A 16,769-nucleotide genomic window follows, 5' to 3' on the forward strand; every position below is an offset into this window, starting at 1 on the left:
CTTTCTGAGTTGAAGACTGGCAATTCTTTAGAAAACCTAACATATGTACAAATATTAACTCCAACCGTCAGATCGATCTGGATCCAGGAAGATGACTTGGCTAATGCATGGTTGCTAAGGACATTAATTTTGCACTTTGATTACATACATTAGCTGTGCTTGTCCTTATTATTAGAAGCTAGCATTTCTCTTTACAAAATGGATCAATGAAGCAGCAGTACATCACTAGCTGTGTCTGTCCATATGGCCACAAGCTTACGTCTCTCTGCAAAGTAGATCGGTGAAGCAGTAGTACATTGTTTACCTACCAGGCAATAATGAGCAGACGTGATACTATGCGAGCTAGCTAGCACCACTATATATATGACAAGTATGCAGAGCTGGCCAATACTCGAAGTACTAACACGCAGATACGTATGCATCTAGTTGTTTGCCAATACTACGCATTTGAAGAGACAGAGAGAGTATGATGTACAAGGGTGAAATTAAATATATAACACATCGAGACTAGTACTGTAGTATAGGGCTACTACATGCGTACAACTACAGAAAAATGGAGGAGAAAGAGCTAGTGAAGTGTGGTAAACGTAAATCTGCTAGTGCGGGAATAGGAGACGTTGGGAAAGAAGTATCTGTGTATGCACAAAGTTAGGCAACGACAGTCTTCGATCATACGACCAACAGGAGGGACTGCATGCATCGCAGAGCACGGTGATGCGACACACCGCAGTGCTTTTGTCGACCACTATACCGCCCTCTCAGATGCGCCTGCACATCCACCACCGCCTGGAACACCATCACCTCAAAGCATTGCCACCCATGCCGCACCTACCTTCGACCTAGCGCATCGACCTCAGCGCGGCTCTCCGCGTTGTGGCGGACCAGCACAACACCTCGAGGGGTATTAGGTCTCCTCAAAGATTTCAAACACAATTGTAAGAGAATATCAGGAAATTGGCACTAGTCAGTCATCTAAGCCAACAACAAGATACCAACAAGATTCTCTGGAGAAACATGGAAATGGAGGGAAAAGTCAAGAAACCTACACCATACATGACAAAATCTTGCCTCAATCCCAAGAAGAGGAAAACAAGCAATGGATGCCTTAAGAAACCATTAGTTGAATGCCCGTGCGTTGCCACGAGATAAAAAAATAGATATGTTGACATATGATTGTTTTAATTCGAAATATGTGTCAAAATTGATTGTATGTGGTTTGGATTCATTTAGCAGAAAACCATTGATTCCCTCCCGTTTCTTTCCTCCTACTCTTTCTATTTCCTTAACCATCCGCTCCTTGCACTAAAAAAATTGGTATATTTCTCCCTTCCTCAGTGCCCCACCGCCATTCTCTTTCACCCACTCTTAATCTGGCATTGTCGGCTCTAGCCATGGACTTATAATTTTGGTTCTCAATACCGTAACGGTCACAAGCATTCTTTCACCACTTCCCCACAAAAAAAAATGTATTCTTTCACCACTTATGCTTCTTGCCACATCTCGGACCAATACATCCTCGCATCAAATTCGGACCAAAACACCATGCACTATAGTTCACAACTATCAAACCAGTGTGGATAATAGATTATGGCAGAGAGTGCAAAATTGGGTTGAATTTTTTGGATGTCTTCTTGATGAAAAATCATAAATCATGGTGACAATCACTAGTAGAAAAAGGTCTTCTGTCCCAGTTGGTAAGGGCCTTTTATCCCGGTTTTTGAACCGGGACTAAAGGGTCGTTACTAATACCCTGACCCTTTAGTCCCGATTCAAACAGGAACCGGGATAGATGGGCCTCCACGTGGCCAGTGCGCCGAGCCCAGGCAGGAGGGCCTTTGGTCCCGGTTGGTGGCACCAACCGGGACCAATAGGCATCTACGCGTCAGCATTTCAGGGGCTGAGGTTTTTGTTTTTTTTTTTGCCTTTGGTCCCGGTCGGTGGCACCAACCGGGACCAATAGGCATCCACGCGTCAGCATTTCAGGGGCTGAGGTTTTTGTTTTTTTTTGAAAGGGGGGGGGGGTTGGGGGTTTTGGGAGGTTAATTTAGGTGTTTCATATATTGTGTTAGCTAGCTAATTAATAGAGAGAAGTGTCCTCTCTTATGTCCGTGCTTGGTCGACGCTACGTACTATATACGTATAGAGAGGACTAGACACGCTAGCTAGCTAGTAAGCAAATGAAGGAAACAGAAGATCGTCATGAACATATATGCATACAGAGAGAAGTGATATCGACCACCTCTCCTTCTCCGAGAGATTGGTCGAACAACAAGTTCTCGTATATCTATCCGACACTACCGGCTACATATGTACAATAATTATCTCTTACAATATAATCTCCTAATTATATACGAACACATGATCCACATAGTATTCCCCGTCTTCAGCGATCACGTGGTCAAGGAAGAATGCCGCAAATTCCTCTTGAATTGCTCGCATACGATGTGGTGTTAGGAGTTCATCCCGCATCCAAAAGATCTAATTTTAAGAAGGGGGTCAATACATACATACACACACACACACACACATATATATATATATATGAATAAATGAAACTCAACACAAATGATGGTAATAAAATAAAATTGTGAATATTATTGCTTACGCACTTCATATTGTTCGTCAGAGTATCTTCGTTCACAGGTCGTGTGGCGGATGGACTCGCAAACGTAGTATCCACAGAAATCATTCCCTTGTTCCTGCCACAACCACTTTACAAGAAATAGAGGTCAATCAAACTGATAAGCAAGCATGCCAAATGGTATTGATAAAACTAGCGCTTGAATCACTAGGAGATGCGCGGAACATGTTACTATAGTACTTACTTTTGGGTGTCTAAATTGCAGCTTCTTCGGCAGTCCCGGAGCTTTTTTGGTGAATTTTCTCCAAACCCTGCCAGACAAAGAAAACAATTACTTGATATCAGGAAATGAACAAAGTTGCTGATATGGTGGATAATGATCGATTTAACTTACTTCTCGAGCATTTGAGTCATGTCCGCATAGTCCTTGGGATCTTTTCGTCTCGAGTCTAAGACGGTTACTAGTCCCTGCTCAAGCTTAATCTCTAGGAGAATATAGTGGAATTTGTGCACGCATGCATAACTCATCAATTACATTACTATAACCTGGACTACTAAGCAGGGAAACCGAATATGCATAAGACAGTAACACTCACTTGAAGTTGTAAGGAAAGAGTATTATATCTTTGTTTTCATTTATTACCAACGATCGTAGCAAGTTGGCCTCGGTATCTTCGGCACGATATTTAACCTCAGTGCCGCCACGTGCCGGAGAAGGTGGCCGAGTGCCCTAATTGTCACTCGTCGGAGGAGGAGGCGGTGGAGGAGGCGGAGTGCCCTGACTCGCCGGAGGAGGAGGAGGAGGCGGAGGCGTCCAGTTCGAAAGGTTGATCAGCTCCTTCCACCATAGGCATGGAGTCTTCAGAACAGAACCCAGCCGAGTCTCCCCTTCACCGGTAGGGTGGTCAAGCTGGAGGTCCTCAAATCCCTCTGTTATTTCATCCACCATCACCCTAGCATATCCTTCTAGAATCGGTCGGCAGTGAAAAGTTGCGCCGGGTTCAGTAGGAAAAACAGAGCCAACACCGCCTTGACCTTCAAATTCATCCATTGTGTCATAAGGTGGCAATTTTGAGACTCCGTGATAGCATCCACGGGATAGCTGGCAGGAGCCGTCAAGACATGCTCCAGCTGAAGCAGCTCGGTGGAAGCCACGCTGCTTCTCCGCTGAGATGGCGGGGTAGCTTCGGGGGAAGCGTCGGCAGTTCGTTTGCTGCGATTTGCTTCTCGTTTCTCTATCGCTTGTACCCTTGCATGCAGCGCCTGATGAAGCTATGTACCTAGGGTAGGGGCACGGACCCGTCCAAAGAGCCCTACCCAAGGACATCCCTAGAAGAAGTCACCTTTCAATCGACTTGAAGGTATCCCACTCGACGGGTTCAAGACACTCGACCAAGAAGCTATCAGTCGACCATGAAGCCAACCACTCGACCGCCAGGAGACCTATAGTCACTCCGCAGGCAAACAGTCAGCTGTTAAGTAGTTTTTATGGTCATTATAGCACTTTATTAGGGGCGTTACCAGTAACGCCCGACCTTAAATGTACCTTAAACCCTGCATTACTGAGGGTAGGAGGGGGCCGGCGAACTCTATATAAGCCACCCCCCTCCTCAGTATGAAGGGTTCGCACCCCTGTAATCGATACACGCATAATCCAGTCGACCGCCTCCGGGCTCCGAGACGTAGGGCTATTACTTCCTCCGAGAATGGCCTGAACTCGTAAACCTCGCGTGTAACAACTTCCCAATAGCTAGGATCTAGCCTCTCCATACTCACCCCCCCTACATCACTGTCAGAGTTAGAACCACGACAGTTGGCGCCCACCGTGGGGCAGCAGTCTTAGCGCCTGATTGGAGAAGTTGCGATTTTTCCGATCCCCTTTGATCATGGTTTCGTACGGAGTTTTGGTGGAGGGCCGCGAGATCCGTCTCGGCGCGCTCACGTTCATCGCCGACGACTCCGCCTGGCTTCAGGAGGCGCCACTCGACATCGACGCGCTCCCCATCCGTGGTGCGACGCATTTCCGCGCATGCGTTCGTGGCGTCCTCCTGCGGCAACCGTCGACCCAATATCGGTCGGCTCCCGTATCGTCTCCCCGCTCTGTCTCCCACCGGCGCAAGCGCTCCGGTCGGTCGAGACTTCAGAGGTGGGTGAGACATGCCGTGGCTTGCCAGTCGGCCATCCCGCAAGTCGCGGCGATCGAGCCCGACGAATCCCTCTGCAGCCTATTCGACCTGTCGACTGGCTCCGCGGAGACCGCATCTGAGTGCGACAGCAGCGACCCAGCGGCTGAGGTTCTGGCGGTCGATGGGACATACAGTCCACCTGGTTTCCCTCGCGCTGGTGGAGGCGCGGGTGGGGGCGACCCGTCGCATCCCCACGATGAGTATCTCCCCGAACCTCTCACATCATTACAGCGAGAGGAGCTTCGCCGTCGGAACATGGACGCGCTCCACACTCCTATTGTCGGAGAAACCCCCGAGGCCCGGGCCTTGGAGGACGTGCGCTTGGCTAACCTGGCCGAGCGCACTCGACTGGAGAATCTCCAGCGGATACTCGACGAGCAAGCGCGTCAGCGGGCTCCCGAGTCCAGTCGACGTCAGCAAGCTCCCGAGTCCAGTCGGCGTCAGCTCTTCCCTCCGCCGCAGGTATACCGAACCCCAGTTCAGAATTTGGCCGCTGCGGCCTGTATAGCAGAATCAATTCAGCCCTCCCAGTCGGAGGCGGGCAGAGGCTTGTTGCAGATCAGAGCACTGTTCCGGGCGGCGGGAAACCAGAATTCTGTTGTCTCTCAGTCGCGGAACAGGATCCATAGTCGATCCGTCGCAACGGATACAGTCGAGTCGGCTCACAGCCCGAGATCGCCCCCGAGGCGTGAGGGACGTGGCGACCGGCATGATCAGTACAGGAGGAATGAGCAGTATGATCACCGATTCGACCGTAATGATCAACGTCGAGTGCTAACCCCTCCCCCGCGGAGTGGGTCATATGCTCCTCGACGGCAAGATGACAGACGCCCTCATAGTGTTGGGCACAGGATTCCAGTCGACCCCAGAGACCCAGGCTTTGATGCGAGATCCATCCTCGTTCAAGGTTTGGTTGACAGGAACAGAGCTCATCGAGAAGGCCACAACAGAGATGCGCCTGCCAGCAGCGGAGTACATGCTTCAGGGCCAGAGTGTTTCAGTCGAGCCATCAGAGCCGCAGTGATTCCTCCCAATTTCAGGCTGGCGACTGCAATCAGCAAGTTCACCGGCGAATCTAAGCCTGACACTTGGCTCGAAGATTACCGAGTGGCTGTACAGATTGGCGGCGGCAACGACGAGGTGGCCATGAAGCATTTGCCTCTCATGTTAGAGGGCTCAGCCAGGGCGTGGCTAAATCAGTTGGCACCTAGCAGCATCTACACCTGGGAGGACCTCTCCCGAGTATTTGTCACAACCTTTGAAGGAACATGCAAGCGACCTGCAGGCCTTACAGAGTTGCGGTCTTGTGTGCAGAAGCCGAACGAAACCCTGAGGGAATACATTCAGAGGTGGATCACGCTGCATCACTCGGTTGAGAATGTGCCAGACCATCAAGCAGTTTGTGCCTTCAAGGAAGGTGTTAAATACAGAGAGTTGAATCTGAAGTTTGGTCGAACTGGAGAGATGTCTCTGAATCGGATGATGGAGATTGCCACCAAGTACGCTAATGGAGAAGATGAAGATCGACTCCGGAGTGGCAAGCAGAAAGCAGTCGCCCAGGAAATGGGAGGCAATTCTAGTCGGAAGCAGAAGCGGAAGGCCGAGCCACCCGCTCCTAGGGAGGCCCTGGCCGTAGCCCAGGGAAACTTCAAGGGAAAACCCAAAGGCCCCTGGAAGCCCAAGAAAGTCAAGGATCAAGATGGAAATGATGTTTTGGATCTGCCATGTCACATCCACACCAAGAAGGATGAAGAGGGTAATTTTATTTACCCAAAGCATACCACTCGACAATGCCGACTCCTGATCCAGCAGTTCCAAGGAAAGAAGTCCAAGGATAAGGAAAAAGAATCGGACAGAGTCGAGGACAAGGAAGACAGTGACGATGGATACCCCCAAGTCAATTCCACCCTGATGATTTTTGCCGATGTCGAGAGCAAAAGTCGACTGAAAGTCATTAACCGAGAGGTGAACATGGTTGCCCCGGCAACACCCAGTTACCTGAAGTGGTCTCAGACTGCCATCACATTCAACCGGTCTGATCACCCAACGCACATTGCCACCCCTGGGAGGCAAGCTTTGGTGGTCGACCCAATTGTTGAAGGCACTCGACTGACTAAAGTCCTGATGGTTGGTGGCAGTGGCCTGAACATACTGTATGCTGAAACATTGAAAGGAATGGGCATTCCGATGTCCAGGCTCAGCACCAGTAGCATGAGTTTCCATGGAGTCATTCCTGGGAAGAAAGCCCAATCACTCGGACAGATCGCTCTTGATGTAGTTTTCGGTGATTCAAAGAATTACCGCAAGGAAAAGTTGACGTTCGAGGTTGTGGACTTCCAAAGTGCTTATCATGCCATTTTAGGCAGGCCAGCTTACGCGCGCTTCATGGCTCGACCATGTTACGTGTACCTCAAACTGAAGATGCCTGGCCCTAAAGGGGTAATCACTGTTACGGGCAATCGGAAGAAGGCAGAAGAGTGCTTTCAGAAAGGCTCAAAGATTGCAGATACTCAGATGGCAGTGGTCGAGCTGCAAGAGTACCAAAAGACTGCCGATCCGAGTGAATTGCTACGGGCCAAGAAGCCTGCTTCAGAGTCAGCTTTTCAATCGACCGGTGAAACAAAGATGGCTCACATTCACCCGACCGACCCCGACGCTGCTCCGACTCACATCTCGACGACGCTCGACTCCAAATAGGGCGAAGCGCTCATCCGTGACAACTGGGACGTCTTCGCATGGAAGCCTTCTGACATGCCTGGAGTTCCCAGGGGGCTGGCTGAGCACCGTCTGCGAGTTGACCCGAAGTTCAAGCCTGTGAAAGAACATCTTCGACGGTCCGCCGTCCAGAAGAGGAAAGCCATTGGCGAGGAGGTGGCTCGGCTCTTAGCAGCGGAGTTCATCCGAGAGACTTACCACTCCGAGTGGCTCGCCAATGTCGTCATGGTCCCCAAGAAGGACAAGTCACTTCGCATGTGCATTGATTTCAAACGTATCAATCGGGCCTGCCCGAAAGATCATTTCCCTCTCCCCCGCATCGACCAGATAGTGGACTCGACCGTGGGATGTGAGCGTTTGTCTTTTCTAGATGCTTATTCAGGGTACCATCAGATCCGTCTGTATGGACCTGACGAGATCAAAACGGCTTTCATCACCCCATTTGGGTGCTTCTGTTATGTCACCATGCCCTTCGGCCTCAAGAATGCTGGAGCCACGTTCATGAGGATGATTCAGAAGTGTTTGCTCACTCAAATCAGTCGAAACATAGAAGCATACATGGATGATATTGTGGTTAAGTCACGAAAAGGTTCCGACCTACTGACTGACCTTGCTAAAACCTTTGCTAACCTCAGGAGATATGATATCAAGCTGAATCCCTCAAAATGCACATTCGGAGTTCCAGGTGGAAAGTTACTCGGTTTTCTCGTTTCCGAACGAGGAATCGACGCTAACCCCGAGAAAGTTGGCACCATACTCCGGATGAAGCGCCCCGTGCGTATACACGATGTCCAGAAGCTCACAGGTTGCTTGGCCGCTCTAAGTCGATTCATTTCTCGACTCGGTGAGAAAGCGTTGCCTCTTTACCGACTGATGAAGAAGTCTGACAAGTTCGAGTGGACTCCAGAAGCTGACGCAGCGTTTGCAAAGCTCAAAGCTCTGCTCTCCACCCAGCCGGTGCTTGCTGCCCCAATCAGCAAAGAGCCTCTGCTGCTGTACATTGCGGCCACGGGACAAGTTGTCAGTACAGTACTCACGGTCGAGTGGGAAGAAGAAGGAAAGGCCTTCAGAGTTCAGCGCCCAGTCTATTATCTGTCTGAAGTTTTGACCCCTTCAAAACAAAGATACCCTCACTACCAGAAGCTTGTATATGGGATTTACATGACCACGAAGAAGGTTGCGCATTACTTCTCTGACCACTCCATTACAGTCGTCAGCGACGCCCCATTGGCAGAGATTCTGCATAACAGAGATGCAACTGGTCGAGTGGCCAAGTGGGCGATTGAACTCCTTCCCTTAGATATCAAGTTTGAAGCAAAGAAGGCTATCAAGTCCCAAGCAATTGCAGATTTCGTCGCCGAGTGGATTGAACAGCAACTTCTGACTCAAGTTCACTCGGAGCACTGGACCATGTTCTTCGATGGATCTAAGATGCTGAATGGTTCCGGTGCTGGGGTAGTTCTAGTCTCCCCCCGAGGAGATAAGCTCAGATATGTTCTCCAGATTCACTTCGATTCCTCCAACAATGAGGCAGAGTATGAAGCACTTTTGTATGGGTTGCGCATGGCCATTTCACTCGGCGTCCGTCGCCTCATGGTCTATGGCGACTCAGATTTGGTGGTTAATCAGGTGATGAAGGAGTGGGACGTCAGAAGTCCAGCTATGACTGGTTATTGCAATGCAGTGAGAAAGCTAGAAAAGAAATTCGAGGGGTTAGATCTTCATCACATCCCCCGACTCAAAAATCAAGCAGCTGACGATCTGGCAAAGATAGGCTCCAAGAGAGAAGCCATTCCCAGCAATGTGTTTTTGGAGCACATCCGCTCGCCGTCAGTCCAGGAGGATCCTTTCACAGAAGAAGCCCCACAACCGAAAAGTGCCACAGATCCGACTGAAGTCGAAGTTCCTGCTGTGGTCGACCTAATCATGGAAGTCTTGGCAATCACTCCCGACTGGACGATACCGTACGTCGCGTATATCCTAAGGAAAGAGCTCCCAGAAGACGAGGAAGAGGCCCGACCGATCGTCCGCCGATCCAAGGCCTTCACAGTCATAAAGGGGCAGTTGTATAGAGAAAGCGCGACTGGAATCGGTCAGAAATGCATAACACCAGAAGAAGGTCGGATGATCCTTGATGATATCCACTCGGGAACCTGTGACCACCATGCGTCCTCTCGGACCATTGTGGCTAAAGCATACCGAGCGGGATTCTACTGGCCCAGAGCAAATGAGATGGCAAAAGAGATAGTCGACAAGTGTGGAGGGTGCCAGTTCTACTCCAACATGTCACACAAGCTGGCATCAGCCCTGAAGACCATTCCACTCGTCTGGCCCTTTGCTGTTTGGGGACTAGACATGGTTGGTCCGCTGAGAACAGGCAGAAGTGGTTTCACTCATGTGCTTGTGGCAGTCGACAAGTTTACAAAATTGATTGAAGCCAAGCCTATCAAGAATCTTGATGCTTGCACTGCTATCAGTTTCGTCAGAGGGCTAACATTCAGATATGGAGTCCCGCATAGCATCATCACTGACAATGGGTCAAACTTCGATTCGGACCAGTTCAGAGCTTTTTGCGCCTCTCAAGGCACACGAGTCGACTACGTGTCGGTCGCGCATCCTCAGTCGAATGGACAAGCTGAAAGAGCGAATGGTTTGATTCTCAAAGGACTGAAGCCTCGGCTGATGCGTGATCTCAAGCACGCGGCAGGTGCTTGGGTCGACGAGCTTCCGTCAGTTCTGTGGGGATTGAGGACCACCCCTAACCGGTCGACTGGAAGAACTCCATTCTTTCTGGTTTATGGAGCCGAAGCGGTTCTGCCAAGTGATCTTCTTCACAACGCGCCCCGAGTCGAGCTTTACACCGAAGATGAAGCAGAACAGGCCCGGCAAGACGCAGTCAACCTCCTAGAAGAAGAGAGGGAGATGGCCATGATCAGATCGACCATTTATCAGCAAGACTTGCGTCGATTCCACGCCCGGAATGTGAAGAGTCGAGCCTTCCAAGAAGGAGATTTGGTCCTCCGAGTGGATCAATAGAAGCCACACAAGCTTGCTCCTACTTGGGAAGGCTCCTTCATCATCACCAGAGTCCTCCACAATGGAGCGTATCACCTCTACAACGTTGATCGCTAGATCGACGAGCCTCGAGCTTGGAATGCGGAGCTACTCCGCCCCTTTTTCACTTGAGCTCTCCCTTGGACGAGATGTAATAAGAAAAACTCCTGCAGTTCGTTTTTATCGAAGGCAAGAGTGTTCCATCAATTGTTGTCACTTTTGTTTACATACGGAATCCCCCAGTGGGTAACTTAGCTGCGAATCCGTTTCGCCTAAGTTTGAAAAAATCCTACCGAGTGGAGAACGATCCTCCCACTCGGAGACTTAGCTGCAGTCCAGCACTCGCCGAAGATCTCTCACTTAGAGACTTAGCTGCAGTCCGGCACTCGCCTAAGATTGAAAAAATCCTACCGAGTGGAGAGCAAACCTCCCACTCGGGGGCTTAGCTGCAGTCCAGCACTCGCCTAAGTTCTCTCACTTAGAGACTTAGCTGCAGTCCGGCACTCGCCTAAGTATTGAAAAAATCCTACCGAGTGAAGAGCAAACCTCCCACTCGGGGGCTTAGCTGCAGTCCAGCACTCGCCTAAGTTCTCTCACTTAGAGACTTAGCTGCAGTCCGGCACTCGCCTAAGTGTTTAAAAATCCTACCAAGTGGAGAGCAAACCTCCCACTCGAGGGCTTAGCTGCAGCCCAGCGCTCGCCTAAGTTCAAGACTCGACCCAATCCGCGAATCGACTGCTAACTCCCCCTTCGGAATTGCGCCGCAAATACAAGGTCATTCCGAGTGAAGATCAAATTCCACTCGACGAATCAAACCATGAAGATTCCCAACGAGAAATCGATTTCGGATAAAGCCTAAAAGGTCCCAGAGACCTTAGATCAAAGTACTCGAGCCCCCGGCTCGGCAGAGTTTAACTGTTACACTTCCACTCGGCATTCCGAGGCAAATTCAAGGCAGAGTTTAACGGATTACAAAATACACTCGACATTCCGAGGCAAGTTTTTTCATTCCTCGGGAGGAGGAGGACTGGCAGGGGCGACAAACTCATCCAAGTCGATCCCGTCTGCGATACAGGTAGCAGCGGCAATAAACATCTCCATGAAGTCCTGGAAGTTGTGCTTCCTCGTGTTGGCGACTTGGATGGCGGCCAGCTTCTCCTCCCGCACCTCCTTGCAATGGATGCGGACCAGAGACAGAGCCACGTCAGCGCCACACCGAGCTGAAGACTTCTTCCACTCCTGCACTCGGTCAGGGATTCCGTTGAGTCGAGTCATCAGAGACTCGAGATCAATCTGGAGCGTAGACTCTGGCCAAAGCGTCGGGTCGATTCGCGTCATGGCAACCTTCAGTCGAGCCAAGTAATCCACGACGCCGTCAACACGAGATTCCAGTCGGAGCAGGTTCATGGCAGCTTCATCTTTCACCGGAGAGTTGATTGGATCCAAACCTGTTTCGATCCGCCCAGTCTCCTCTTCAAAGTTCTGGCAAAGTTCTGCATACACGACCCAAGGATAAGTCAAATTTCGTAAAACTGAGTCGACACAAGAAAAAAAATAGTCGGAACTGAATGTATACCTTCGAGCTTGATGTACAACTTCTTGGCAAAACTCCTCAAGTAGCCCTCCAGGTCGTCCCTCCTACGAGCGATGCCTTCCATCTTCTCGCCCAAGAGGAGGTTCTCCTTCTTCCAATTTGCAGTCAACCTGTTGGCATCATTCAGAGCGGTCTACAACCTGGTATTCTCTTTTTCCAATTGGTCGACCGAAGCCAGCTTCTGTGTGGCCAGAGCAGTCTTGTCATCAGCCTCCTTACGGGCAGCAGCCAAGTCCTGATCCTTCTTCGCCAGAGCTTCTTTCAGTTTTTCTGCAAAAAAATGATGACTGAGTCGGAGAAAGCAAAAAGATACTCAAGCCTAAAAACTAACCAGTCGACAAAGGCGTCTTACCTGCGGCGCCGTCTCTGACCTTCTGCAGCTCTGTCCTGGCCAGCTCCAGATCAAGGTTCATTTGAATTTGCTGCTTCTCCAAGTCAGCCAAGCGGGTTCCAAGATCACAAGATCTCTGAAGTCAAAGGGGAGGAGTTACAATTCCAGTAAAAAAAAGGCAACAAAGGCAATAAATACTAAGACTACGGTCGACTGCCAGCAGTCCACCATAGTCTCGGGGACTACACCCAGTGGGTGCACTTAGCATGCCCCCATCGGTTCCTATCCCACCCGACCGACCCCTGAAGTCGAGTCCAAGACAAGTTGCTTCCGAGCAGCTAAGAGACAATAATGGAGTTTCTAAGACTACAGCCGAAGCGAAACATTCGACAGTAGCCTCGGGGACTACACCCAGTGGGTGCACTCAACGTGCCCCCACAGTAAAAAAAGAGAAAGACGTCGACTGCCCGCAGTCGACAGGATACCGTTCCATTCGACACGACCCGATCAGACAGAGTGAAGAAACTCAACTACAACGACTCAATTTAAAGACTACAGTCGACTGCCAGCAGTCCACCGTAGTCTCGGGGACTACACCCAGTGGGTGCACTTAGCGTGCCCCCACTCGTCCAAGAATTGGCAAACACACCCACTGGGTGTACAAACTTAAAGATCTTTGGAAAAGAGATTCTTCAAAGGACATATCGAAACAGACCAAGTGTTGAAGTCGACTGACCTGGACATTGCTCTGAAGAGCCGAGCTTGCGTCATAAGCCGCCTGACAAGCCTCCCGAGCCACTTTCACCTGTTCCATCATGATTCCAGCCTGGCATACAGCCTCCTTCGCAGCAGCCGCTTGGTCCTCAGGGACGGGGTACGCAGCAAAAAGCGAAGACGGATCCGCAGTCGACGCTGAAGGCCGCACACTCGTCAGAGGAACAGCGAAAGTCACGGAAGCCCGAGTGGGTTCGCCATCGTCCCGAACTACGGCCTCAAGCGCCGGAGTGGATTGCGGAGTCTTGCCAGCCAACGCCTTCTTCTTCCTCTTCACCCTCAGTGGTTCGTTGTCGTCGTCGTCCGGGAGGTCAATGACATGAGGAGGAGCTGCAAGGAAAACATTCAATCGACCAGAGTCGCAATAAAGTTTCAGTCGACTCGAAAGAAGGACGTCAGTGATCGTACCAGGGTTGGAGGTGACAGCGTCCTCCATCTCTTGGTCGTCGTTCCTGGCGGAGACCTCAGAAGTTGCACCACTGCAAATCTCGAAAGTTAGTCAGTTGGCCCGGTGAATCGACCAAGGATCCGTCCACAGTCGACAAAGGAAAGCAAGTATTATTGTTACCCGGAAATGGTGGGAACAGCTATCTTCATCTTGGGCAAGGCCTTGGGCGGCTTGGATAGCGTCGCTCGAGGGTGCTTGGGAGCCTTCCCGATCGGCGGAGGAGAAGAAGTCCGAGGGCGTTTCGACGACTGCCCAACAGGAGCAGTCGCCTTGCCACGTTCCTGCGCTGGATCGTGGGAGAGCTTGGATCGCCCCTCCGGGCGGGAGGGTTCAGCCTCCTCCTCCTCTTCGCTGGAGAAGATGTCGTCGCCTTCCTCTCCCTCACCGTCGGACTCCCACTCGCCCTGGTCGTCCCCGCTCTCGCCTCCGCTCCCCTCACCTTCCTCAGTCGACCCTTGTGCCCTGTTGGGCGTCGAGTACATCTCAGTGGTCGCCTGGAAGACAACAGACAGGAGGAAAGTCAATCGACTTACCCAAAGAAGACCAATGCAGAAGACCAGATATCCGACACAAAGACATACCTGATCCACTTCATATGAGTTGTCGAGTGGAATTACCCTTCTGGCTCCTCGGGGGTTGTCTTTGTTCCCCGTGATGCTTGACAGCCACCCCTCCAGCATCTCCTCGGTGACCTCCTCCGGGTGGATCCGAGTGGTGTCGTCAAGGCCAGAATACAGCCACATCGGGTGGTCTCACGCCTGGAGCGGTTGGATGCGCCTCTGGAGAAAGACCTCTAACAGGTCCATCCCAGTCACCCCCTCACGGACAAGCTCAACCACTCGACCCGCCAATACCTTGACTTGGGCCCTTTCCTCCGGCGTGACTTTCAGAGAGACGGGCTTCTCGGCTCGGTCGAGGGAAAAAGGAGGAAGACCAGTCGACTGTCCGGGGTCGCCTGGTCCTGGCAGTAGAACCAGGTCGACTGCCAGCCGCGGACCGACTCCGGGAAGGTGATAGAGGGGAAACAGCTCTTCCCCATCGTTTGGATCGCCAGGCCCCCGCACAGCTGGATCACTTGCGTCTTCTCATCACTCGACTTGGCCTTTTTAACTGACTGAGAGCGGCAAGTAAAAATATGCTTGAAGAGCCCCCAGTGCGGACGGCAACCCAGGAAGGCCTCGCACATGGAAATGAACGCGGCAAGATAGACTATGGAGTTGGGGGTAAAGTGATGGAGCTGCGCTCCGAAGAAATTCAAGAAGCTCCGGAAGAATGGATGGGGAGGCAGAGAAAACCCTCGGTCGATGTGGGTGGCGAGGAGCACGCACTCACCGTCGCGGGGTTGAGGTTCGATCTCCCCCCCCCCCCCCGGGAGACGCGCAGCCTCGTGGGGAATGGCTCCTCCCTCGACCATGTCGTCGAGATCTTCCTGCCGGAGCACCGATGGCATCCAGTCGCCCTGAATCAAACCCTTGGGCAGGGTGGTCCGGGAGGAAGATCCGCCTCGTGCAGACCTCTTTCCTTTCCCCGCCGCCGCCACCTTCTTCGCACGCTCCAAAGCAGTGGTCTTGCCCTTCACCATCATCGCCGGCGAGATCTCACACGGGCTAACGGCGCTAGGGTACGGCCGAAGGTCACGGGAGGGCTGGCGAAGGGAGAGAGGAAGAAGGAAGAAGAGGAGAAGCGCACGGCTTGGAAACCCCGAGCCGGCAACTTATAAGGGGCCGCTCCTGAGTGGCTGACTGGTAGGCCCAGGCAGTCCAGTCAAATCCCGCAACAGACGCGCGCGCAGTACGTGGTGAAAAAGGCGACGCGAGGATCGAGGAGTTTTCGCTTTATCACTTCCGATTACTGCGGCTGCTCCCGTCCCGCGCGCTTCCCAAAATCCGAATCCCGTGAGATCCAAGGGCCGCGGAACCACTTGCCAAAAATAGAGTATCCCGCTCGCACCAACACTCGGCATGTCGCAAGCAAAGATATTCACTCGACGAAAGGCCTGGAATGGATCAAGGCGACTGAAAGAGGTTGGTGACGTCATCCGTGACAATTGACCCTAAAACGAGGCACTCATACAGCCCCAAAGAACCGGTCGGAAAGGATCCCCAACTCTTTCCCCACTCTAACCTCGATCCATTCGGGGGATAATGATGAAGCTATGTACCTAGGGTAGGGGCACGGACCCGTCCAAAGAGCCCTACCCAAGGACATGCCTAGAAGAAGTCACCTTTCAATCGACTTGAAGGTATCCCACTCGACGGGTTCAAGACACTCGACCAAGAAGCTATCAGTTGGCCATGAAGCCAACCACTCGACCGCCAGGAGACCTATAGTCACTCCGCAGGCAAACAGTCAGCTGTTAAGTAGTCTTTATGGTCATTATAGCACTTTATTAGGGGCGTTACCAGTAACGCCCGACCTTAAATGTACCTTAAACCCTGCATTACTGAGGGCAGGAGGGGGCCGGCGAACTCTATATAAGCCACCCCCCTCCTCAGTATGAAGGGTTCGCACCCCTGTAATCCATACACACATAATCCAGTCGACCGCCTCCGGGCTCCGAGACGTAGGGCTATTACTTCCTCCGAGAAGGGCCTGAACTCGTAAACCTCGCGTGTAACAACTTCCCAATAGCTAGGATCTAGCCTCTCCATACTCCCCCCCCCCCCTACATCACTGTCAGAGTTAGAACCACGACAGTGCCTGCACTTGGGTCTGCTGCACTTTTTTCCTCCTCTCCTGGCATTTGTAACCGCCTGCGTCCGGAAAACCAGCCTTCCACGGAATGGAGCCTGGCGTGCCTCGTGTCCGTCCAGGGTGCTCAGGATTCCCGAGGGCCATTGTGAGCTCATCGTTCTCTTTGTCTGGAATGAACGTCCCTTGCTGCGCTGCATCGATATAGTGTTTTAGCTTCTTGAGTGGTATGTTCATTTGCTCGTCTGTCCAAACGCATTTCCCTGATACAGGGTCCACGGTTCCGCCAGCCCCGAAGAACCAAGTCCGGCAACGGTCTGGCCAGTTCATTGTCTCTGGTTCGATCCCTTTATCAAGCAAATCATTCTCATCCTTGGCCCACTTAGGCCGGGCTT

This window comes from Triticum urartu, chromosome 6 (assembly GCF_003073215.2).
Source record: "Triticum urartu cultivar G1812 chromosome 6, Tu2.1, whole genome shotgun sequence".
Taxonomy (NCBI): domain Eukaryota; kingdom Viridiplantae; phylum Streptophyta; class Magnoliopsida; order Poales; family Poaceae; genus Triticum; species Triticum urartu.